The sequence below is a fragment of the Sminthopsis crassicaudata genome, chromosome 3 (genome assembly GCF_048593235.1).
Source record: "Sminthopsis crassicaudata isolate SCR6 chromosome 3, ASM4859323v1, whole genome shotgun sequence".
Classification (NCBI taxonomy): Eukaryota; Metazoa; Chordata; class Mammalia; order Dasyuromorphia; family Dasyuridae; genus Sminthopsis; species Sminthopsis crassicaudata.
In genome coordinates, this window is record NC_133619.1 from 476,009,200 (window position 1) to 476,036,781 (window position 27,582).

General features: G+C 37.9%; 1 long non-coding RNA gene across 2 annotated transcripts in view; it reads right to left on the reverse strand.

Annotated features, from left to right (window-relative positions):
• Positions 1-962: 962 nt before the first annotated feature.
• Positions 963-27,582, reverse strand: part of LOC141563023 (uncharacterized) — a 29,700-nt gene continuing 3,080 nt past the window's right edge. Inside the window, exons 2-4 of one of the 2 annotated variants that reach the window (XR_012488308.1) lie at positions 5,442-5,597; positions 4,736-4,888; positions 963-1,510 (exon numbers count right to left, since the gene is read on the reverse strand). This is a non-coding gene — a long non-coding RNA (uncharacterized LOC141563023). Of the gene's footprint in view, positions 1,511-2,359; positions 3,495-4,735; positions 4,889-5,441; positions 5,598-27,582 lie in introns of those variants that run through there. The other variant, XR_012488307.1, reaches the window with a different exon arrangement.

Genomic DNA, 27,582 nt, shown 5'->3' on the forward strand with positions numbered 1-27,582 from the left:
CAAGACTGTGTGATGACCAATTGTGATGGTTGTGGATCTTTTCAACAATGAGCCAATTCCAGCAGATTTGTGATGGAGAGAGCCATTTGCGTCCAGAGAGAGGACTATGGGTTCTGAATGTGGATCACAACATAATATTTTCTTTCTTTCTTTCTTTTTTTTTTTTAATTGAAGCTTTTTATTTACAAAACACATGCATGATTAATTTTTCAATATTGACTCTTGCAAAGCCTTTTGTTACAAATTTTCTCCTCCTTCCCCTCCACCCCCCTCTCCTAGCTGGCAAGTAGTTCAAAATGTTAAATATGTTAAAATATATGTTAAATTTAATATATGTATACTTTTTATATAGTTTTCTTGTGTACCATGATAAGTGGGGAAATGTGTATAGAAGAACTGCACATGTTTAAATTAACATATAGTAAATTACTTGTCTAGGGAAGGCAGTGGGGGAAAAGGGAGAGAGAAACATTTGTAACACAAGGTTTTACAGGGGTGAATGTTGAAAACTATCTTTGCATATATTTTGAAAATAAAAAGCTATTTTTTAAAAAATAACTTTTTCTGACACTTTTCCCAAGCCTTTCCTATTGTTTCCTTAAGAACTTCCTTCCTGAGTTTTGTGCTTATTGTAAAAATCCCATTTTCCCCTTTGGCCATAATCCCAAGTACGAAATATTAGTGCTATTTATAGAGCACCAAAGGTAATGCTGACTTGAAAACAAAACAAGAAATCATCCCTGAAGTAAAATGACCTTTTTCATTCACCTTTTTCAGTAATTTCTCTGCCATCCATGGTTGGAAAATTGGGACCTTACAAAGTCCTGGGTAAGGCAAGCATACAATAACTCAAAAGGACCAGGCAGCCCATAGAGGGGCTAACACAACTAGCATGAGAGAGGAGAAAAGGGAGAATCATGGAGCTACAGGATTAGGAAATGGGTGAGGAAAGAACAAAGGAGATAGAGGATGGCCGACTGGATCCCCAAGAGAATCATGACTGAGCAGAAGAAACAAGGTACATAAACCTTTCCTATGTGTATATATGTAAAATAAGGATTACCCTGGCCTTCCCTGCCTGAGAGCCCATCTCACCCCTCCAATGCTCCCCATACTCATAAGGAGGTTTGGCAGTTTCTAGGCTTTCTGCCTTAGCATCTCCAGCTCAAGATGGTGTTCCTCCAATTGTTTCCAGTTCCACTTAGCCACTTAAGAGTCAGATTCGCTTTTACAAAAGAGTATTTGCCTAAAGGTATAATGAAAAAATACAGAAATACTTTCCAATACATGGAACATAATCTCTACCCTCCATATAACTGGGGGAGTAAAGGGACTGCATTCACTCAGTTCTTGTACAGTACTTTCCCCCATTCCAAAGCCCCTGGGATGGATCTCCAGCACCTTGCTTTCTCAGGACTTCCCAGCCAGGTGAGCCAGCTACAACATCCAGCTAGGTCTCCATGACACCATGGTTCTGGTTCCACTGAGCATTCCATGGGGCACCTAGAAGCTGAAGAGGATAAAAGAAACAAAGATTTTCCAGGCTCATTTCTGAGAGCCACGAGGAATACAAAGGGAGGAGGAGGAAGATAGACCTTCCTCCCTCATCAGTCCAATTCATGAGGCCAGAGCTGGATACCAGCTAGAAAGAGCTCACAGGAGAGAGAGGAGTAAAAAGCAAAATAAAACAAAAACAAAAATGGTTGCAATCCTGAGTTTTAAAGACTTCGCCTCTTCTGGCTACATATGCAATCAAAGGGGGCTATTTCCATCCGTGTGCTAAAGGAGTTCTGGCTATTTTCTCTTGTACCACCTTCATGTTAGGTGATAGGAGCATCTTTCTACATCCTGTTGTATATGTGTATGAGTGTGTGGATAGTTAGCTAGAGGAGCAGATATGACTACTTTCCTGCAAAGCATGGTGAAAAATTAGCTCTCATAGGAATACGCATTGACTTTCATACCTGCAACTACACTGGTCCAGGGCCTGGGAGGAAGCACATGCTCTGCTTTACAGTGGTGTGATACCTTGAGCCCTCAAACAAGTGAAGTAAGGGGAATCAGTTTGTGCCCATCTCACAGCTATAAAATGAAGTGACTTTTTCTTTTGTGGAAGCTGATTCTGCTGGAAAGGGAATACTGCTGTGATGTTGGTCTAGTTGCCCCTTCTAGAGCCCCTCCTCATTGCCCCACCCCATGCACTACTCAGCCAAGAATGGTTCAGCAGGAAATCAGTCAACATCCTGCCTTGGGATCTTTTAAGGAGGAATTTTCTACAGGTGCGCTAATGGCAATCCCCACTCTCCTCATGTGGTACCCTTCTCTTCAAGGGGAGATTTGGGGGCTCTAATCAGAGGAGCAAGAGAATACTGATGAGAGTTCCCAATGATGAGGTTCTGGGGGCACAATGGAGAAGCCAAAACTAGTCCCAAAGGGGTTTTCCCATGTGGAAATTTATTTTTTAGATCTCTTATGAGAGTGTCTGTGTAGCATCTGAATTGTTCATTTATTATCTCTCATGCAATACAGCAGGCCCCACCTCCTTTTCCAATCCTCTTTTCATCTCTTCATTAATATATTTTTTTAATGCTTTCATTCACTAATAGAAATATACCACAGCCTATTTATGCCTCTCAGGAGTCTCTCCTTTGCTCTTTGGGGGAAATTCAGTTTTAATTCCTTGAAGAGTGTGATGTTCCATGTTTCATTATACAATTTAATGTTTAAAAAAATGAGATTTCATTTCAAGGAAAAGCCTGAGGTCTTGGAAAATACTGTTTCATTTATCAAATGCAATTCATCCCATTCTCTTCCTTCTCTTCAACTCTAAGCCCAGTTTTTGGCTGGTTTTCTCTAAAGAAAAGTAACAAAAATACCTAGACCAGACCAATTATGCACAAAGTAAGTTCATATTGAAGGAGAAGCAATTCTTATGGTATTGAGGGACCTTCAAGATATATGAAAAGGGAGAAAATGTGAAATAATAAAAAAGGAAGTTATTATTACCAAAACAAGTAATTGTGAGATAATCACTAATGGACCACATACCTATCTTTTCATCTCTATAAAAATCTTTTTTTTTTTTTTAAACTAAATTTCAAACGGGCATTAACAAATGCATCTGTTTCCTCCCAGGGTATTTCTTACTTCAAGTTTTTTGTTGCTGAGAGTGATTTCTGCCAATCAGATACTCCCTAAAGGAGATCTAAATTCAGAATATTAACTCTATTGCCTTGTAAATAAATAAAGGCAGTCTTACCTGTCTCCAGTGGCTATCTTAAATTGTTTCTGCGAACCAAACCACTGGATAGGTCTTAGGGTGAAGAAATGAAAAAAATCAAATAAACCAATACCTGGAAAAAATGAGGTAAGACCAAAGATTTAAGACCCACTGAGTTTTAAGAGTCACTCATATTTTAATATGCTTGGGTGATTTTCTAGGCTATCTTAGATTTCAAAGTTCTCTTCCTCCTTTTCCAAGCTGGCCTTCCAACCTGCACACAAAAAAATCCATTAGATTGTTCTGATATTATGAACTGAGTCACAGAGAGAAATAAATGTCAACAGTTTATAAAGTTAGGTTGTAGCTATATAGTCCTTTGCTAAAATCATCTCCCAGGGATATGATGACTTGTCTAAGTTTATATTGCTAATAAGAGGCAGCCTTTTGTATGTAAAAAGGAAAATAAAAATTACTAGTAAGCGAATTTAACAACTAACTATATAAAAATATAGGTATTTTATTAAATATAAATGATACTATTATAAATACAATGATATATTAATAATATGGTTTACATAGAATATAGGAGACAGCTAGTTGATCCAATGGATGGAGTGCTGGACTTGGAGTTAGTAAGATCTGAGTTCAAATGTGACCTCTAGCTATATGGACTCTGAGAAATAATTTAATTTCTGTCTGTCTAATCCACTGGAAAAGGTAGGTATCTTTGCCTAGAAAACTCCAAATAGGGTCAGAAAGAGTTGGATATGAATGGGCAAAAATATAAATACAATTATATAACATATAAATATAAAGTATAATAATAAATAAACAAATGAATGAATATAATATAATATGAATGATAAAGTAGGAATGAATATAATTAAGTAAATAAAGTATAATTATCAAATTCCATAGTTTGATTTGTGTATTTTTTGATATCCCATCAAAATAAAAGCTATTCTTTAGTTGTTATATTTGTGAGTGACTCACACATGCAATATTTTTGGAAATGAAGGACATTTTATTTCTTACATTTTTATCTAAGGGATTCTGAGTTACAGAAAGAATGAATGGAAGACAATCTCACACCAACTTATCTGCTTTTAAGAGGCAGTGGGACATGGTAGATAAAGAGTAGGTTTGAATCTTGCTTCTGATACTTGCTAGTTACATGATTTTGAGCAAATCATTTGGCCTCTCAAATTCCTCAGCTGCAAAATGGAGAAAATACCTGATTCAGGCAGCTGAGAATGTATATTACTGACTTTACAAGGTAATTATAAAACTTAACCAGGATTGTGTAAAGTGTTTTACAAACCTTAAAAAACACTCTGCTCCCAGAGCCACTTCATTCAGATTTTATCTTAAATGTAGTCCATCTCCCCTTAATTCCCTTCTGGGTAGCTGCTATCTCAATTCAGTAAAAGTTTATTAAGAGTCTAGCATGGGATGTAATTGTGCTGGAAGAAATCACAAGCAGGATATTCAAGAAAACGTGGGAAGACTTACACAAACGGATGCAAAGGGAAGCCAGCAGAGCCAGGATAAAAGTACATAGCCCCAGCAAAACTGTATGAGGGGGAACAAGAGAATGACTTGGCTCTTCTCAGCAATGCTACGATCGGAGACAACTCCCAAGGACCAATGATGAATCTACAATCTCTAGAGAAAGAAATGATATTGAATACAGACCGAATCGTGTTATTTTTCATCTTTCTTTCATTTGAATCTTTTTTTATAAAATAATCTAATAGGGAAATGTTTTACATAATTGCATATGTATAACCTAAATCTGAGTGCTTAGTATCTCAGGGAAGAGGGAAAGAGGGAGGGATAGAAAGTGCACCTCAAAACTTTAAATAAAAATGGAAAAAAAAATGGAAAAGGGGGCACTAGGTGCTACAGTGGGTAGAGCACCAGCCCTGAAGTCAGAAGGACCTGAGTTCAAATTTGACCTCAGACATTTAACACCGTGTGACCCTGGGCAAGTCATATAACCCCAATTGCCTCAGGGGGAAAATTTTTTGAGAAGAAAAGAAAAGAAAACACAACAAAACAAAAAACATGATTGACAAAAAAAAAGAAGTTATCTGATGTTATAAAACATTCCCTCCAAAAACCTGGGACGGTCTCCAACAGAACAGAGAAAGGGAAAGGGGTGTGTGTGTAACAGAAATAAGGCACATAGATAAGGAGCAGGGTAGAGGCAACTCACAAATTTGGAACTGCAAGGCTTCCATGTCTTTTCTATCCAGAGAATTCTCTCCCAGTTGGTTGGGACAGGGCCCTGGTGTTATGAACTTCTTAGTGTTCAGTGGGGCTTACTTCTTTCCGCAAGTCTCTAACCACCTCCAGCTTTAAACTTGCTTGGCTGTTCACACATTCAAAAAGAAGAGAGATCTTTAATCTGGATTGACAAGCCTTCTAGAAATTTGCTTCCTCAAAACCTGAGGTTTATTACTTCCAAAACTGAAGGAAAGAAGTAGAGTTTGTCTTTCTCAATAATTCTTGGTTCTGAGCTGATTTCTTGTAGGGAGGAACCACTGTGTAACTTATGGTGACCATAAAGTTTTATTTCCCAAATTTCTCTGAGTCTATGTAAATAAGAGAGTTAGGAGTGGGATGAGATGGAGTGGAGAAGTTAATGAGTTAGTCCATTTCTTGGGAGGCAAATTCATTGTCACCACGGTCCTAGACTATGGGGACTCTGGTCTCAAACAATTGTGGACTGCTCCATTTAAACCTGAAAAGGTAAATATCTTTGGATTTCATTGTCTATACACCCTTACAAAATTCAACTTTTGCAATGTCTTTAAAGGGAACATCTTTACATCCAGGGGCCTGAAAACTTCCATATTAGGAACAGTCACCTTTGGGTAGCAATTGCTTCTCTGGAGTGTGTGTGTGAATTGGGGGAGTGAATTCTATCAGATACTATTATTCCAACATCATGACTATATGCCTTTAAGGACAGTCATTTGTCCCCAGACAGAGCTCATCTAAGAACTAAGAGTTGAGATAGAATTTGAGACGATAAGGATAAAATTCCAAAACAATAAGTTCCCATTGTTAGGTCCAGGCAGATCAGTCAAACATAGCTGTTTTACAGGTGGTTTGTGTTCCAAATGTTTCTCCCTCCCTTCCTTACTTCCCCCTCCTCATGACAGCAAGCAATCTGATACAGGTTAAATTTGTGCAATTCTTTTAAACATATTTCTGTATTTGTCCTGTTATACAAGAACAATCAGATCAAAAGAAAAAAAATGAGAGAAAGAAAAAAAAAACAAGCAAATAAACAACAAAAGTGAGAATACTATGTATGGTTCCATCCATATTCAGTCTCTGTAGTTTACTCTCTGGATATGGATGGCATTTTTCATCCCAAGTCTATTGAAATTGCCTTGAATCACTGAATGGTTGAAAAGAGGCAAGTCCATCACAGTTAATTGTCACATAATCTTGTTGCTGTGTACAATGTTCTCTTGATTCTATTCACTCAGCATCAATTCATGTAAGTCTTTGCAGGCTTTTCTAAAGTCAGCCTGCTGATTGTTATTGTATAAAACAACAATATTCCATTACATTCACATACCATTATTACTTATTCAGCCATTCCTCAACTGATGAGCATCCACTCAATTTCCAGTTCCTTGCCACTACAACAAGGGCCGCTACATTTTTGCACATGTGGGTCCTTTTCCCATTCTTTATGGTCTCTTTGGGATCCAGTAGGGATGCTGCTGGATCAAAGGGATGCACAGTTTTATAGCCCATAGTTCCAGATTGCTCTCCATAATGGCTAGATCTGTTCACAATTCTACCAACAATGTATCAGTGTCCCAGTTTCCCCACATCTCCTTTAACATTTATCATTATCTTCTCCTGTCTCCTTAGCCAGTCTGAGAGGTGTGGTACCTTAGAGTGCTCTTAATTTGCCTTTCTTTAATCAACAGTGATTTAGAGCATTTTTTCTTATGACTAGAAATGAGCCTTCCAGTTTTAGAGCCATGATCCTGTTGCCAGAGAAGTGCTAGTCCATAGAAGAGGAAGGCCTGCCTCTAGTGTTTCTTTCCCTATATTATATTCTATTTCAGCTCTACAAATTACCTATAAGAAGTATTTATATTCTGATGCTACCTTCTGATCATTCTGTTTAACTAGCATAGAAACTGCCCCAAATGACTTGCCTGAGCTCAGTGGTGAAAATCACTTCCTTACATTATTGCAGCAAATGGTATTAGTATTAATAGTATTAAGTTTCATAGTGGAATCATAGAAAAATATTAATGGAAAAGTGCAATATGATATTCCAAAATTATTCTGGTAAATCTCTACATCTATATTTTGAGAAACAAAATTTTATCAAACAAATGCTTAAAACTAATCATCAGAAGAATACCGGCCATAGGCAAATTGACCATTAGTTATTTGGGGCATTACACAATAGGCAATGCTTTTAGTCCAACTTCACTATTCTACCATGCCTTGATATAATACTGGATTTTCTGAAAACTATCATTATCTTAAATATGTGTATATTTATTTTATTAAATATTTTCCAATTATGCATTAAATTTTTAACAACCATTTGTAAAAATAGGGTGTTCCAAAATCTTTCCTTTTCTCTCATCTCTCCCCTCTCCTTGAGAAGGCAAGCAATTTGATATCAATTATATATGTGAAGTCATGCAAAACATATTTCCATATCAGTCATGTTGCAAAAGAAAATACAGACCAAGAAAAAAACCCAAGAAATATAAAGTTTTAAAAAAGTATGCTTCAATCTGTATTCAGAGTTCATCACTTTCTCTCTGGAGTTAGACAACATTTTCCAACACAGATCCTTTGGAACTGTCTTGGGTCATTGTATTGATCAGAGTAGCTAAGCTGTACAATAATACTGCTGTTACAATGTCCTATGTATTAGGTACAATTCCTGATTCTGTTCACTTCATTTTGAATGCATTCAGGTTTTTCTGAAACCATCCTGCCCTTCATTTCTCATAGCACAATAGTATTTTCATACAATAATATACCACAATTTGTTCAGACATTCTCCAGTAGATGGGTATCATCTCAGTTTCCAATTCTTAGCCATCACAAAAAGAGCTGCCATATATATTTTTGTACATAGAGGTCCTTTTCTCTTTTCTTTAATCTCTTTGAAATATAGACCCAGCCAATGGTATTGCTAGGTCAAAGGGAATATGTGCAGTTTTATAGATCTTTGGATGTACTTCTAAATTGTTCTCCAGAATGGTTGGATCCATTCACAATTTCATGAACAGTGCAGTTTTTCTACATCCTCTCTAGCATTTGATCTGACAGTAAATTGTTAATGAATGAGATTTGCTCTTGACTTAAGAAAAAGAAGTATTATTGAACATGGTTGAGCACACAACCACTTTGGAGAAATACCCTTCACCAGGCATTTAGAACACAGATATACTACATGAGATAGGAATCCCTTTGGCTTAGTAATGGATCTCATCATTCTCTATTTTGATGAAAGTACTCCTCCCCCCAAATTTTTAATTTATCGATTCACCTAATGACTTTACATTTTTCAACTTTTCCACAGTAAGGAAGACATTAATGTTGAAAATTATATGTTTATATCCAGTAAGAAGAGAATATAGTGTTTAATAATTTAACTTCTTTATGCTCTAGTTGCTCTACTAAATTACTTAAAAGATGAAATAGCCATAAATACACTATTGGGGTAGATGCCATTATCTGGACTGTATTTTACAGTGGAGACAGAAAAAATATTTGAAGGGGAAATACAGTAGGTTGTTTCACAAGGATTCTGATAATTCCCTCAATGACCTGAGACATCGAATTTTCTGAAGGATGCTTGAAGACCTTTAACCAGAATGGTAACACTGGTCATATGCAAACTAACATTTTTAATTTGTAGGATTATGAGTCACAGCAAGGCATATTTTATATTTTACATTTTGGAGAGATGTTAAGAATCATACTCATACTTATAAATATGAAATATGTATCTTATATCCATGAAGCTTCTCATAATTCATGTGAGAGTGTTGCCAGAGCAAAGCTCTAGGAAGCTGCTGATAATCATGAATTTTTCAGGTTATGTGGACTTAAGAAGTCATTTATCCTATCCCCCTACTTCTACTTCAATTACTCCCTTCCTACTTCACCTCAATTGGTCCAGACATCTGAAATCTTCATTCTATCACCTACCTTCGGGGTAGGGGATCAATAAGAATCCCTCAGTAGCTAGGTAATGCCTTTTATTGCCAGGAAATTTTCCCTCCGATCTGACCTCCACATTATTCCAGTCTCAGCATACATGGGGAAGGAGCCAGCAGCAGAGCATCTGCCATTCCCTCCTGAGTCTAAACTCATTCTCTCTTCGCCCAAAAGTGAATTTTCCTGGAGGCAGAGTCACAAATGTGATCAAAGCCAAAAGGGGCTTTGAAGGCAAATGCTCCTACAGTCCTACAACAGCCGCCGCTGCACAGCTGAGGCCTCCCGAGAGCAGCATTCCGAGTTCTTGTCTCCCCATGTTCCTGACAGATACACGCAGACCCGGTTTGTCAAGCGGGGTCCCCGCCAAGAGTCGTGTCAATCCTGGCTATTCCAGGGCTCACGAGGGGGGCAAAACCAGGTAGTGAGGAGGGGCAATTTGTGCATCCTCCAGAATTAGGTGTAATAACATGTGACATATACAGATATATAACTATCTGAGACCTCCTCTGGGGCCCTGCTGAGCAGAGGTCCAAGGGGGCACTGACTTGGACAAATTCACACGGCCACTGGCTGAGGCAGGACTCAGGTCCCCAGGCTTTATTCTCTGAGTGTCTAGGGTTTAAACCTGCCGTGTTTAGAGATTCTGAGGAATATCAGCCTTTAGGATTGTGTGTGCTTATATATAAAAAGAAGTGTCTAACTCTTTTGGTTTCCAAAAATAGTCTTCAGTTGTAAATTAATTCACCGATGTTTTGTTTCTTCTCCTGTTTGAGCTGTAGAAAGGAAAGCACACTAAGGGAGGTGAGAATTTGCTCAATTATCTTAATAAATGATTAATTTCAAAGCCTTGGTGTACATTTGATCTTAGCCCTACTCTAATCTTAGCATACAAGTAAAATTGACTATAACTGAAATGCTTGGCTTACTTAATGAATTTAAATCGTAACCTATACTGTCCAGAGATAAAATGTTGGATTTTTTTAGAATACATCTGGTAAGGCCCAAATAGATTTTCTTTACTGGTGATGGTATTTTCAAGAAAGGAAGATGGATATTATGGCCATCTTCTCAAGGAGGAAGGCATGAATTTAAAACTTAAGAATCTACAAGTGGAAAAAAAAAAAAAAAAAAAAAGAATCCACAAGTGATTTCCTCCAATTCTACCTTTTTTTTTTCTTTCAGATAACAATAAGTGACATTCATGTGATGTTTTGCAGATATTATCTGATTTCTTCTTTCCACAATCCTCTAATGGACTATGGATATGATTATTCCCATTTTAGAGATGAAGGAGTGAATATGCAGCTAAGTCTCAGAGTCAGTATTGAATCTCAATTTCTCCTGATGTAAAAATCAGAATCCAAGGGCAATCAGAATCCAAGAGAAGAGAGATGGTGGACATGAAGAAGGAGGTCAAAAGAAGAAAGCCCTTTTTGGGAGTGGGAGGAGGTCACTGGTTAATTATTCTGGCTAATGAGACCTCCATTGTTTCTTCTTAATCCATTATACATGCTTTCAGCATCCCTAAATTTCACCCTCTAAATTCGTGGGTGTGTGAGCCTCTAAATTTAGGCAGCCTGGAGAAAACCTCTTCCAGACCCATCCTAGTTCTCATCAGTTTTAGGAGCAATCCACAATAGCAATGTGATCCTCTTCCTGATCATTTTTGGACCCCAAATGTTCAAACGCTGGATAGATTCTTGCAGTTGTATGTAAATGTGCTCACAAGGTCTATAATACTAAAACTTGTATTTCTAAATAGAATTCTTTGTGCCACTGAAACATTTTTGGTGGGATCATTTACTGGTGGGGGAGACACTAAGAATTTATTTTACTTTCTGAGTGTACATGGTGGTTAGTTCCTACAAGCAAATTAAGCCACATCTAATAGAAATGGCTATCAAATGCACTTCCTCTCAACCCAGTATTTCCACTGGCTTCTATGGGAACAGGTACCACCCAGGTGAGAAATAGCTCTGGCTGGACCTACAGGTATGCAAAGGAGAGTCACGGATATAAGAAGACAGGGAAGATTGGTTCGAGTCAGGTTGCAAAGGGCTTTAAATGGCAAACAGAGAAATTGGTATTTGATCCTAAAATTAATAGGTAGCTGCTATACCCGAGGGAATGCCATGATCCAATCTGAGCACTAGGAATATCATTTCAGCAGCTGGGGGGATGGTGTAGAGAGGAAAGGCTGAAGTCATGTTGAGCTGGAGAACCTACAGGATGACAGTCATTTTGAAATGATCAGAGCCCCTAGAATTGGAGGGCTGGCCTTGGGGTCCATTTCAGTCTCAGACACCACTTAACTTCTCTGTGCCTCAGTTTCCTCATCTATAAATGGGAATACTGATATAACTCTTAACTCCCAGAATTGTTGTGAGGATCAAATGAAATAATATTTGTAAAGCACTTTGAAAACTTTAAAGAGCTATATAAATGCTAGTAACTATTATTATAGGTCAGGAGAGGGACTAGCATTGAATATATAGATAAATCTGGGAGTTATCAATAGAGAAATAAATTAAATCCACAGATTCTATTACATCTACCTATGGTTGCCACAGAAAAACACATTTCTTTTGGGTGTGCCATTGTTTAACCTCATGTTAAAGGTTCCAAATGCTACCATTATTTTGTACAGATTTCTTCTGAATCTTTTACTGCTCTTCATTTAGCCCTGAGTTCTACATAACATTCTCTTTCCACTGAGACAGTTGCACAAATTGATTTTTAGATCTTTGATCTGATGCGATGTTAGATGAGCTTGTTGCCTAATTTTCTGCCTTGATGTGGCAATAAGCATTATTGAATTCCTGTGGTGTTGTGGAAGGAGCACTGGATTTGGAGTGCATGTATCTGAGTTCATAAACTACCAATACTCACCCCCTCTATTGCCATGGGCAATTTGGGTCTCAGGTCCTCATCTGCAAAATACCCTGGTTAGACCTCGAAGGTCCCTCCCACCTGGAAAGCCTATGATGTTCTATCCCATAGATTAACATATAAATTCTCCTGCTAAAATTTTGGGTAACTGCTACTTAACCACAGGCCAGGCCCTTTATTCTTGCCTCGGCCACAAACTCGGTTCATTTATGAAGGGGAGCGAGACTCCTAACAGCATGCTGCCTGACAATTCTGTGTCATAAAGCTATTTTGCATGCATGCCCCGGTGACTAGAAACAAAGGCATTCCGGCACATGGCATGAGTGTGTCGGGCTGCCAAGAGATCATGCAGGAGCATGAAATATGTATATTTGGGGAAAGAGCAACAACTGGGAATGTTCAAACAGCAGTGACAGGACATCTTCCCCAAGCCTGTAATTACACCAGGAACCAAAGCTTCTGTTAGGAAAACATGGCTCTGCTCCTTTCTAGAGAGGAGAGAAAACAGCTGAAAATATGTTTTAAAGAAACCCAGCTCCTCATTTGGATTCTGAGAACCCACCACACTGTTCTTCTTCACCAGGGCTAATGTTTAATAAGAACAATCCTATTTATATTGTGCTTGAGGGTTCACAAGCGCTCCCTGCCTAACAACTCTGAGGCAGGTGTCTAATGATCATACATTATTATCATTCCCCATCTTACAGAGGAGGAAGTGGGCTTGAAGAAATTGGGGGACGTACCCCAAATCACAGAGCGAGTGAGTATGGAGTTGGAATGGGAATAAGAATGCTCTGAAATGGCCAGCAGGATAGATACAGAGAGGCCTGGAGAGACTGACACAAACTGATGCTGAGTGAAGTGAGCAGAGCCAGGAGGTCATTATATACTTCAACAACAAAACTGTATGACGATCAATTCTAATGGATGACGCCTCTCCAACAATGAGATGAACCAAATCAGCCCCATTTGTTCAGTCATGAAGAGAACCTGCTACACCCAGTGAAAGAACTCTGGGAGCTGAATGTGGACCCAACAAAGCATTCTCACTCTTTTTGTTGTTGTTCACTTGCATTTTGTTTTCTGATGCAATTTCTTTCCTTTTGATCTGATTTTTCTTGTGCAACAGGAGAATTGTATAAACATATTGACAAATATTACTTTAACATATATTTTAACATGTATAACATATATTGGATTGCTTGCCATCTGGGGGAGGAAGGAGGGGAAAATCTGAAACACAAGGTCAGTGTTGTCAATGCTTATGTTTTAAACTTTAAATAAATAAAAAAAAGAATCTTCTGAATTCTACTTATGCTGCCTCATGCTATCCCCATCGCCTCTCTAAGAATCTTTATGATGTGAGTATAGGGAGGGTTATGTTTAGGCAATAGCCTGAGTCCAAACGGAGCACAAAATTCCACCTTTATTACAAAGACTTCTTCTGGCATTGATGGTGGAGAAACAGCCGTGAAATTCCCATGAGGGATTCAGCCTTGATCTGTCTTCACTGAGTTAACCCCACCTTGGTATTTTTTGGATATTTAATGGATGAACCAATATCCCTTTGCTGATGGAATTAGCATTAGGGCTATATTCTTGGACTTAGCCTAGAAAAGACTAAGACTTAAGACTAAAAAAAAGGAGAAAGGGGATTTCAGGGATTTTCTTGGCCTTAGGAATAGTAGCACTGGAACTGCAATGGCAAAGTGTCAGAATAGTTCCTAGAATAAATAAAGGTCTTTCTAAGACCAAGCCGAGGAGTTCCTGGATGGCTGACAAGGCCAAAAAGCAGGAAGAGAATCACAGCACAGAAAACAGGAGAAAAAGCAAATCCAGACTTGCTCCCCTCTTGATACTCTGAGTTGTGTGGACTGTGAAGATCTAGGAGAATTCTACCGACCCCGAGTTATTTCCACTTTTGTGCATGTTTCAAAATGGCCACTATTGTAACTGGAAGCTGAATGACTCCCTGGGGAAGTAGAGATTGCTCATTTATGGAGAGGAAAGAAAAACAATTGCAAATATATTTTTGAGACACCTCGCTCCTCACTTGAAATCTGAAGATGCATCCCACTATTCCTTACTACGGCCTAACGTTTAATAATAACAGTCCCCATTTATGATGGGCTTTAAGGTTCAAAGTATTTTTGGCCTAACAGCTCTGTAAGGCAAAGTTGTAACTGAAAGGGTTACTTGACTTTTTTTCAGTCCTATTGTTGTTCAGTCATTTTTCCATTCTTGTCTGATTTTTCCTGACCGTTTGCAGTTTTCTTGGTAAAGATACTGGAATGGTTTGCTATTTCCTTCTCCAGCCCATTTCCCAGATAAGGAAACTAAGGCAAATGGTTAAGTGACTTGCACACATCAAGTAAGTGACTTGATCTGCGGTCACATTTGAACTTAGGAAAATGAGTCTTTCAGCCCAGGGGCTCCGCACTGTGCCCCAGCACTCCTGAGGGTCCTCAATTTGGCTGTACTTGGTGACAGAATAGGCCTCCAGGAGGCATAAAGGCCTGCCAGAAACTCAAGAACAGTTGCCTTGACATTAGCCAAATTCTGATACTGCAATGGGATACCCTGGATGGGGGTGGAGTAGGATAAGGAAAACAAGTTTTGATGTTCCTAAAGAAAATAAGAGTGAAGGTATATGCCAAAAAGTGTATGAGAAGTCTTCCAGACTGAACCCGATCCACATAAACTCAGAGCTGCTGAGCTGGGCCACGTGTTACAAGTATATCACAGAATCGGGGCATTTTTGAGTCAAAAGAGACGACAGGGGGTAACCTGAGTCCAAACCCCATGCAAATTAAAGATTCTATCTTACAATATCAGTAATGATTAATTGTCCACTATCTGCCCACAGACCTCCAGTGATGGAGAACACATTACTTCCCACAGTAGTCTGCTGCATTTTTTTCGATGATGCTACTTGTTCTTTTCTAAATTAAGAACATAAAGTCATGGAAACTGTCTCCATATTTCCAGTCAAAGAGCCCTGCTTTCTTCATTAAACCCGTTATCATACAGGTTTGAAGAGTCAGACTCTGAGTCACTGACTGTTCCTGTGACACCCTAGGAGGTAGCTGACATTTCCCATATCAGGGAGGTTGTTTTTACCTGTCAGACACTAATTTTTTTTATTGCCACTGGACTTCAGCATCATTTACCTTTCAGTCTTTGAATCCCCTTCTCCAGGGAGTAATTAACTTCCTTTTCCTGCAGAGAGGTCAAGTGATGGGTCCAAATCATGGAGCAAATATGACTCCTTGTCCTGAGCTCGGGCCTGATCTGCAGTCCTCTTTGGCAATCCTGCCCCTTACTCTATTTGAAGGTTTGCCGTTGAATCACCAGGGAACATGACCACTTTTCAGAGGTCTTTTTTTTTTAAAGGCTGTCTCTATGGTGTCAAACATCTGAATGAAAACTGAGAACTTTGCTCAACATTCAGATTTATGGAAATCATTATCCTAAAGAGCAAAAAATATCTGGGCAAAAAATAAAAAATAAAAAGCTAGAAGGATTTACATCATTGATGATAAGTCCATAATGGATTATCCAGAAGTGAAAATAAAGATATATGAATAATATTTCTAATTTTATGAAGCCAACAATGTAGGAGAATATCTTTTGGAATCTATGAGACAGACTCCAAGTCCCAGTAAAATATTAAGCTCCTCAGAGCCAAGCATTCTTTTTGTGTTTTGCCTATATATTTCCAGTATTTAGCATTGTGTTCTACACCAAAGCTTCTTAAATTTTTTCCACTTAACCCCTTTCCAGCCAAAAAGTTTTTAACCAACCTGGTCTAGAATGTTAGCTGAAGTGTTTCTGGCAGATTTAGTGCATGTGCAGTACAAAGTACAGATGTTGTATATTCAGATCTAAGGTTGTCAGTGAAGATGCAACATGGGCAAATGTTGCCAAGAAACACATTGGATTCATTTTTTTTTTTAAATTTGGAATTAATTTTGGGGTGTTTCACTCAAACTTTTTACTGTTGCCAAATTTTTCAAGACTTCCACATTCAGTTACAGGGTCCCATATGGGGTCCAAGCCACAGTAAAAGAAGCTTTGCTCTACATAAAATAAATGTTTGATAAATGATCACTAGAATGGACAGAACTGGAGTAGATTAGAAAATGCTGGGATGGTTGTAGATAGTGTGATGGGCCTTATTTAATAAAGTATTTTTTAAAAATATTGTGTTTAGTTGAATATTTAACAATTGCAAAACATTTGGATAACAAATTTTATAATCCTTATCTAAACTTTTGTATCTTTGATATAATTCTAGTTTGAAAAAGTACTAGGAAAAGGAATTGAATGGATGTCACCAACATAGCAATATATGTACCAGTTTGCACTAATAACTGATTAAACAATTCATGGCAACTTTTGTTTCTAAATTTAAAGAGTTTGTTTATTTAATTTTTAATTTTTTTTTTTTTTTTTTTTTTTTTTTTTTTTTGCTGAGGCAATTGGGATCAAGTGATTTGCTTAGGATCACTTAGCTAGGTGTTAAGTGTCTGAGGTCAGATTTAAACTCAGGTCCTCTTGACTTCAGGCCTGTTGCTCTATCCACTGTGCCATTTAACTGTCCCCTTAAAGATTTTTTTTGGCTTGTACTTTTATCTAAATCAGCAGTTCTCAAAGTATGGCTTAGGGATACCTCCCATCACCATTACCACTTCAGTAGGTCAGTTAAGACCAAAACTATTTTCAGAAAAATACTAATCTGTTTTAATTTGTAATAAGATAAATACTAATAGACATAACCTGTATAAGTAAAAGCTCTTTGAGGTTCTCAATTTTAGGTTTAGATTATAAAGAGGTACTGAAATCCCCTTCCGAGTATGAGAACTTCTAGTCTAATGAATAACTTTTTAAAAAAAACTGCTCCTCATCTGGAAAGCCCCTGTATCTCTGGGGATCCAGAACCACTTTCCCCCCCCCCCCCCCCACACACACACACAGTGCAGAACAAGCTTGGTGCCTTCAGCTGTGATTCTGACTCGAGGCATCCCACTTTGGGGCCTCTGAGAAGTCTCTGAGGAAGAGAATTCTGTCCTCCCTGCATCCACTTGCACAGAACACAACAAAGAGCCCTGGTTTCACTTCAGAGGCTGTATCCTGCCTCGCCCTGCCTTCCCTCCACCCCCAGCACAGACAGAACAGGAAAAGGAGTACTTCACCTTCCATGCCATGGGTTAGGCAAGGGGAAATTCGTAACCAGCAGCTTAGGCCATGAGGGACAGGCCCTTAGTGCACTTTCTACTTGAAGGGCCAAAGATGCACAAGCTGAGCCCCCCCCCAGCAGGCCAGGAATCCCGATACTCTTGGGAAGAAATACCTCTTGGGCTAAGACAGACTTTTCTGCTGTTAACCATGGAGAGAACCATCCCAAGCCAGCACTGAACTGCAACAGTGTTGAAAATATAACCTAAGGATTGGGGTGGGTGCCAGGGTGCTTCCCCAGGCCTCAGGAGCATCACTATGGTGTGTTACCTTGGCCATTAGCAAAAGGAATAAGGAGGGAGAAAGGTCATTCCCTTTAATGAATTAAAGGTAGAAGGTCAGCTTTTATAGATTTTCTAAGATGAATTTGTAGAAGCTCATCTGATTATGAAAAAGAAAGAGCTTGGGCCTTTTGATCACTTAATTAAAGTTCTGATAAATAAAAAGGGGGTGGGGGAAGAGGAAACGTGTCCAAACAAAACCTGCATAACAGCCAAGCATCTAAAATAAGAACATAAAAAACAGAATGATTTAAAAAAAAAAAAAAAAAAGCATGTTTGTGTTATCAGAAAAGATCCATCCCTGATTTACTAAGGCCAAGATTTGCAAAAGTCTTAGCTATGTTTATTTAAAAAAAAAAAAAATCTCATGGTGAAAGGGCAGGAGGGGAGAATAAGGAAATGTCATGAGAGAGAAATGAAAGCACAACCAGACTTTACTGCATGGCCAAAAATAAATAAATAAATAGAATGAAAAATTGGGCTGCAGATATGTTATTTAGCTTGTAAAATCTGCATCAATCCACCTTTATCCATGTGGCCACCTAATCCCACCTAGCTACTTACAGCTCCAGGTACTCCTCCTATCCCCAAAGCCCAAACCATCTGTGCATCACATTGTTATTTGTGGTTGTTCATTCTTTGTTCTCAAATAGGACTAAAAATATCAGAAAGGTAAAGTCTTGACTTGAGTATGAATTGGATTTAAGGGCATCATAGAGGCTTAGGTTAGATCTACATAGTAAGAAAATATTTGGTCTATTTAGGTAGATTATCAATCCAAAAAATATCTACTTAAGTTTTTATCGAATTTGTGGGTAAAAATCAGGTAGAAAGAATGAACTTTAAGGCTATAGCCAATTATTATTGTGGCTTTGGGCAAAAACAAAACCCTCCTCCTTTCCTCCCCCACCAGATTTCCATGAAAAGTAATGAAAAAAAAAAGGATAGAAAGGAGTAGAATACTGTATTGATGTTCACTGGGCCCTCTCACTTGCTTTAATGAAGCCTTCCTAATTTTCCAATGGATCATAGGCCCTGGATTACTCTCCCAAAGGCTTCATTGTGTAGAGACTAGTTGGGGGAGGGGAAGCAGGAGAAGAACTTTCTGTAGTCATCTTTCCTATTATTTATTTGGCAGGTTCATTATGATTCTAAGCACCTTTATTTCTGGATTTGGGGGCAGATTAGAGTGGCCAGACTTTTATAATTTCAAAACTGCAGCTGGCCGGACAACCATTTCCCTTCCTCCTATGATTGTCTCTTCTTTTCAATGGCCTCACTAAATTATTCTAATAAATATTATGTGTCAAGGCTAAGGTCTCCTTTGGAAGTTGCAACGGGTGCAAAACACAGCAGCTTATTTGCTGAGCAGAATGAGCATCTATGCTATTATAATCCCCACCCTGACACCCTCCCTTCCTTTATTGATTTCCTGACCAAAGCTAGATTCAAATCAAGCTATCGATCCTTTCCTTCACAGCATGAAATGGGATCCTTTTCTTTTGTGTTTCATCATGCAACTTCTAGTATCCCAGTATATTATACTTCTCTGTCCCCAATATCAAGTGTGTGTATATATGTGTGCATATACGCACATATATATGTGTATGTGTATCTAGAGATATATATATATATATACACACATACCTACAGATATATATGTACACACACCTAAAAATACATACACACACACATACCTACATATACACATATATGTATGTATCAAGGGACTAGACATATATATATATAGAGAGAGACCAGGTTTAGTCTTTGGGGCCATTGCAAATTATTCTTTCTGTGGCTTGTTTTGCCCCTATCTAGAGTTGCCTTACTCAAAATATAACTTGAATATAGCTCATGCCTAAGTCTGAATAAAAATGTCCTATATAATAAGCACTTACAGTAGAAATATATCTATCTGGTGGAGAGCCTTTATTTCATTTCACAGAACATGCAAAAAAACATCAAAAAGGATTTAAAAGGGTCTATAAGCAATGGATACAATCCTCCTTCCATCTTATATTATTCTCTATCCTTCTTTAATTCCAGAAACCACACCAGCCTTCCCCTTCCCCCCACTTCCCCAAAGGTAAAGGAACTTGAGATTGCTGGACAGTAATATGTCTATTCAGAGATATATCTAGGTCTATATTAAGGTCTTAGATTCCTTTGGAAGGAAAATATCCTTAGGGCTACTAGGTAAGCAGCCCCTTCCTAGGATCTGACCTCTACAAATAAATCATGATCATGGTCAAGAGCAAAGTTCAGATCTTTTGCTCCCCATTTCAAGACTTTTCCTCCTCAGCTGCTTCTCTGGCTTTGGGGGCAATAGGTCTATACACCTACTTCTGTAAGAGCCTGACATTGTTCGGGAACTCTCCTCTTTCAGAAAGACAGGGCTCACAAGCCAAACCTGGGATTAATAAAAAGGCAAATGCAACACTGATAATCCTGAGGAACTTTCCCCGGTGTGCATCTGGAGCAGGGGTGGGGAACCTTTTTTCTGCTAAGGGCCATGCCAAATTATCAACTTCAAAACTCAAGCAGTGCAAGGGTGTTGGACCTACTTCAGTTCCTCATCACCTGTGGTTCCTTACCAAATGGATTCTAGGACCTTATACAGCACACAGGCCAGACGTTCCCCACGCTGGTCTGCAGAGCTGGGATTCAGAGCTTCCACCATTTGGGACATTTAAGTTCCCTTTTCCATCACTAACAAGTCATTGAGAGTCACCCTGGGGCTGAGTGGCATTCTGAGCCAACAATTCAGCCCTCACAAAGTCTAAATGTTTTGCCACTGCCTTGACTGCTACCCTATTGGAAAGGACGTCTGTCAATCTCTGAAGGCCTGTAACAGGAGCAGGTTTCCCCTACGGGGACCAAAATATGCTCCATCCACCCTGGCCTCCAATCTGAGCTCAGGAAAGGATACAAGGCCAAAAAAGGAACTGTTACTTCCTATTAGGGACCACCCAAACACAAGCTAATCAATGAATCCTCAAACTTATCCACAATGAGACAGATGCCAAGGGGCATTCGGAAGAAATAATTGAAGTCTTTTTTTTTATTAATTTTATAATTATAATTTTTTGACAGTACATACGCATGGGTAGTTTTTTTTTTTTTTTTTTTTTTTTTTTTTTTTTTACAATATTGTCCCTTCTACTCACTTCTTTTCTGAATTTTCCCCTCCCTCCCTCTACCCCCTCCCCTAGATGACAGGCAATCCCATACATGTTAAATATTAATAACTGAAGTCTTAAACAGAAATTCAACTCCTTATAATATTACCAAGATAACAGGATTCTCAATCAACCAGCTCCACATGGACGACCTAGATCATGGACTTATGGGTAATAACAAAGCCATTTGGGGCAACTTTGGCTTTCATCTTTTAAGAAAAAGATGAACATTTTACTGGATCGCCCACATTTTCCTTTAGTTCCTATTCCATTGTGCCTCACTTTACAGAACACTTGGTCCCTGGGAGATATACCATTAAAAGGCTAATACAATCACTTCCAAAGGCAATATGTTATACCTCTGAACCAGAGACATAATTACTGTGCTAGCAGGACAGGCAGTTAGGACTGATGGTTAGAGCGTTAACTCTCAGGTTAGCATGACTTAAGCTGATTTGGCCTGAGACACATACTGTGGGACCCTGGAAAGATAATCTAACCTCTTTTTGTTTCAGTTTCCTCAACTATAAAAGGGGAACAATAGCACCTGTCTCCCAGAGTTGCTGTTAAGATTAAATGAAATAATATTTGTAAAGTGCTTAAAGTAACACATGGCAAGTGCCTAATAAGAGCCTGTTTCCTTCTTTTATACTCTAGAGATATCAAAGAAAAAATATGTTTTCAAAAATATTTAAAGATTTTTTTTTTTTTTTTTTAGCAAAAACTTGAAACAAAAGGACTATCACCAACTGGAGAATGGCAGGGCAAATCAAAGTATATGAATATCATGAAATATTGCACTGTGAGAAGTGACAAGGGATGGATACAGAGTACCAGGCTATCTGAGCAGGTCCCAAAAAACAATTTTTACTACTACAACATTATTAAGGAAAACAACTGTGAAAGATATAAGATCTATGAGAAATGAAGTGGGTCAATCACAGGCCAGGTTGACTGGACCACAATCGTGCTACAAAGGTAGGTAAGCTGGAGTCAGAAGAGTTTGCACTTTATTCTAGCTAAAACTAGCAACCATCAAAGTTTTTTCAATACGAGAATAATATGGTTAGGTATACAGTTCAAAAGTACCAAGTTGGCAGCTATGGAGTGTTTGAAGAAAGATCAATTAAGAGGTCACTTGGATTGTCCAGTTAAGAAGGATTAAGGGCCTGAACTAGACTGGTACAGGTGAGTGGAAAAAAGGGAATAGATGTAAAGCAGAGCTGGAGGTGAAGTTACCTGGCCTAACAACTAAGTGAATATGTGGAGAGAAAAACAATGAGGACAGAAACAGGGTGGTGAGGAAGAGGGGTGGTGAAGATAAATTCCATTTTAAACACATTGAGATAACTTACTATTTAACATAGTGCTAGAAATGTTAGCTATAGCAATAAATTTAAAAAAAAAAACCCAAGAGGATATATGTAGGTAAAGAGGAAACAAAACAATCCCTTTTTGGAAATGACATATGGTACGCTATCCAGAGAACCTAGGTGTCCAGAAGCAAGATGGACTATTTGACAGAAACAGAGTAGTTAGAAATAAGGGGCCATTTGGGGCACCAAGGTAGGAGAATAAATTCTACATTGGAAATATTGAAATGTCTACAGGGCTTCCACAATTCAAAATATTCACTACATGAGGTGAAAACAAAATTTAGGTTAGACACTGGGACTAAATATATGATATGGGAGTTATTTGCTTAGAGATAATAGTTAAAACTCATAGGAAAAAATGTCACCACGAGATAAAAAGGGAAGTGAAGGAGAGAATTCGGGAGAGAGATTCGAAGTTCACTGAATTGGGTGGCAAGGCTTGGATGAGAATCAAGCAAAGGAGATAAAGCAACATCACTAAATACTAAAATAAAAGGAAATATCCAGGTGATTTTACGGTGTCAAATGTTGAGGAAAACTCAAGAAAAATAAGAAGAGGCCATTCAATTTGGTCAATTACTAGAGGAGATGAGAAGCTGGATTACAGGGTGCAGAGAATCAAGTGACCTAAGTAGTGAGTAGGTGTAGATAGCCTTTTCTAAGAGTTTCACATAGGATAAAAATCTGAAGGGATGACAAGAAAGGCCAAGTAAGTAGCAGGGAAGGAGTCAGAAGAATGAGTTGGGCTAGAATAATTGGGAAGTGATGGGATAAAGGTACAAGTTGATCAACTTTGGAGAGATCCACCTCTTCTTTAGAAACTAGAGCAAAGGAAGTAAGAATAGGAAATTATGTCCAAAAGTTTTAAGTTGTAAAGCAGGGAAGAAGAAAAAACGAAATGAAGGGATTTTTTTTAAAGTTTGAAGCAAGGTCTTGGTGGAGAGAGTGGGATAAATAGTGCTCTGGGAGGGTTAAGGACAGAAGAGGTTTCCAAAGGCTGCTTTGATAAACACCACTGAGAATCAATTAGGGAAGAATAAAATGGTTACTTTGAGGTGCTTAATAAATGTTTGCTGATTGATGGATAGGACAAAGGACTTGACTGCAAAAGAAACTTATTAACTGTAGAGTCAAAATTAGGAAGGTAGTAAAGCTAAGAAAGTGCTTACAAGATCTTTGTAGTACAGTGGAAAAAATGGAGGTCTGGTTAAAAGAAAGACAAGTTAGGATGTTATGGATTGATGGATAGAGGTATTTTAGAATTCTTGAATTTAAATTTTTTTTTTTATTATTATTTTATTGTTGTTGTCATTGAGGCAATTGGGATCAAGTACCTTGACCAGGGTAACACAGCCAGGAAGTGTTAAGTGTCTGAGGCCAATTTAACTTAGGACCTACTGACTTCAGGGCTGGTGCTCTAATCACTACACCAGAATTCTTGATTTTAACAGTCAAACCCCTATGGATGATGACATTGTAAAAGATGCCTTCTCTATGTGTGGCTGACTGAATGAAAGTCTAAGTTATGGAAAATCAATATATATATTGCATATAGTGAGTATATGTATTGAAATCCTATTTTAAAAGTTTAGGGGTTACAGCTTTTGGGATAAGAACTCACTATCTGACAAAAACTGCTGGGAAAATTGGAAACTAGTTTGGCAGAAATTAGGTCTTGACCCACAACTGACATCATATACCAAAATAAGGTCAAAATGGGTTCGTGATCTAGACATAAAGAATGATACTATACACAAATTAGAAGAATATAGGATAGTTTACCTCTCAGATCTGTGGAGGAGGAAGGAATATATGTTAAACATGGTAAAATATATGTTAAATCTAATATATCCATACATATTTATGCAATTCTCTTGCTGCACAAGAAAAATCAAATCAAAAAGGAAAAAAAAGAGAGAAATAAAATAAAATGCAAGCAAACAACAACAAAAAGAGCGAGAATGTTATGTAGTGATCCAAATTCAGTTCCCACAGTTCTCTCTCTGGGTATAAATGGCTCTCTCCATCACAAGATCATTGGAACTGATCTGAATCATCTCACTGTTGATAAGAGACACGTCCATCAGAATTGATCATTGTGTAAGCTTGTGTTCATACTATTTGACCATTTACTAGGCTTATACTCCAAAGAAAAGAAAGAAGAAAAGGACCTATATTGACAAAAATATTCAGTTCATTTTTTACTAACAAACTGAAAACAAAAGAGGAACACATCAGTTGAAGAATAGCTGAACAAATTATGTCATACTGATATAAAGAAATAATATTTTTGTATAAAAAAGGATGAAATGGAAGATTTCACAGAAAACTAGAAAGATTTGTATGGATTAATGTAAAGTCAGCAGAACGAGGAGAAAAATTTATATAAGGTCAACAATTTTGAAAGACTTATGAACTCTGATCAATATCCAAGGATCCAAGGATGCTGCCTATTGGCTGACAGAGAAGTATAAAGACTCAAAATGAATTTTGAAATACAAATCGTGTGGGAAATTATTTTGAGTAACTATGCTTATTTGTTACAAAAGATTTTGATTGGGTTTTTTCTTCTTTTAATTGGGCTGTTGCCAGGAGAGTTAGCTATAGGATGGGAAGAGAAAGAAAAAACAAAAGTATTTTTATTATCAGGCCTTGGATATGCAGATGATACCATTCTAATGACAAAGTGTTATTAACACTGAAGTATTTTTTAATGCAAAGAAGAAAATATAAAGGCCAGAAACAATGACTGATATGCAGGACATCTTGAGAAAAAATGTTTTACGTATTATACATTTTAAAAGAAAATTATATATGTATCTGCATCATGTTATATGTATAAAATATCATGTATTTTAAAAGCTAGGTGGTGGAATGAATGGGCAGAGTATTGGATGTAGTCAGAAAGATCTGAGTTCAAATTCAGCCTCAGACCCTTCTTACTTGAAGTCACAACCTCCATTGTAGACTTAAAGTCTATTTGACTGATTTTTTTCCTCTATAAAATAAGTATACCAGTAGCACTTATCCACCCAGTGTTGTTGTAAGAATAAAATATATTTGTAAATATATTTTAAAGCATTATATTAAAATTAGCTATTATAATCTCTCTCTTCTACTGTTTATGGAAATGTTCATTTTATTTATTGTTCAGATTTTTTGTTTAAAGGGTAGAGGTTGGACTGGAAAGAGAGACTATGAGCCAAGTACTAAAAATCTTTGAGAAAGTATAGAATGACCTGATAAACAGCTGCCACAAGGATCTGATAGATGTGTTCAGAGTGAACTTCAAAGGAGATGAGGCTGTAGAAAGGATGCTGGCAGAGAACTAATCTAAAATCAGCCAAAGTGAGCAGGAAGTATTCCTACTTGTGGAAGGCACCTTAGGAGCCTTCTAGTCTAACTGTCATTTGACAGATGAGGAAGTGGAGGCCAATATAAAAATGACCTGTCTAATCCATCCATAGAATAAATAGCTAGCATTTACATTGTGTTTAAAGATCTAAAAAGAGAAAACTGGGAAGACTCTTATAGAGAGATGTAAAGTGAGCAAAAGTAGGAAAACTATAGAAAGTTTGATCTTCACAACAATCCCAGGGGGCAGGTTATCCTTTTTATATACCCATTTTACAAATGAAAAAACTGAAGTTGAAATTGAAGCTTGAAGGTTGAAATTGAAGGATTTGCCAAAAGTCACACAGCTAAAATACTCATACTCAGTATTTGAGGCAAGATTTGAAATGAGGGCTACCAAAAAAAAAAAAAAATTTAAAAAAGAAGAAAGAAATGAGGGCTATGCAAATTTCAAGTCCAACACTGTTTTCACTGGGTCAATTTAGCCATCTATTAAAGAGTGAAGCTGGGATTTGGATGGTGCTGATTCTGATTCTCCATCCAGGGCTGTCCTCCGAGGCATACTGGTCCAGAATAATGATACAGCTTTGTATGGAGCTTTAAGGTTTACCAAGGACTTTACCTGGGTTTTCACCAAGATCTTTACAATAACAGGGAGGCAGGTGCATAGAAAGAGATGCAGAGGGAAGAAGGCAAAATCCAGAATCATTCAGTCACGCTGGACTCACGAACCACAGCACAGCGTGGACAATGCAGACTTTTTATCTCCTGAAGTCTGTCCAACCTCATATTCTTCTTCAGCATCACAATTTTAAAATTTCAATTCTGTACCACTGAGCTTTCCTTATACTCCAATTCTCATGGAAAAATCACAACTTTCATCATATGAACCTTTGTTGGCAAGGTGATGTCTCGGTTTTTTAGTATGTTGTCTAGATTTGCCATACTTTTCCTCTCAAGGAGAAAATACCTTTTAATTTTATGGCTGCAGGGGGCAGCTAGGTGGTGAAGTGGATAGAGCACCAGCCCTGAATTCAGGAGGACCTGAGTTCAAATCTGGTCTCAGACACTTAACACTTCCTAGCTGTGTGACCCTGGGCAAGTCACTTAACCCCAGCCTAAAAAAAAAAAAAAATCTTATGGCTGCAGTTGCTATTTGTAGTGATCTTTGAGCCCAAGAATATAAAGTCTGACATTGCTTGCATTTTCTCTCCCTCTATTTGCCAACAAGTCCCTTGTATAAATGGGCCCAGTTATCAAGATCTTAAGTTTTTTTTGTTTTTAATGTTAAGCTATAAGCCAGCTTTTCCATTCTCCTCTTTCTCCTCTTCAAGAGCCTTCTTGATTCCTCTTCACTTTTTGTCATTAGAATGTATCATCTGCATATACAAAACAGTTGATATTTCTTCTAGCATGTTTAATTCTAGATTTTGATTTATCCAGCCTGGAATTTCACCACATATGTACTTTGCAAATAAGTTAATTAAGTAAGATAACAATATACTTGTACACCTTTCCCAATCTTAAATCAACCAGTTGTTCCACTGTTTGATTCTAATTTTGCTTCTTGACCTGCATACAAGCTCCTCAGGAGACAAGTAAGCTGACCTGGGTACTCCTACTTCTTGGAGGACATCACATTGGGTAGTAATACACACAAAGGCCTTAGTAGTAGAAACAGATGTTTTTCTAGAATTCCCTTGCTATTGCCATACTCCAAACAATTTGGTCTCTAGTTCCTCTGTTTCTTTGAAAACCAGCTTGCATTTCTGGTAATTCTTGGTTCACATGTAACTAAAGCCTAGCTTTGTGAA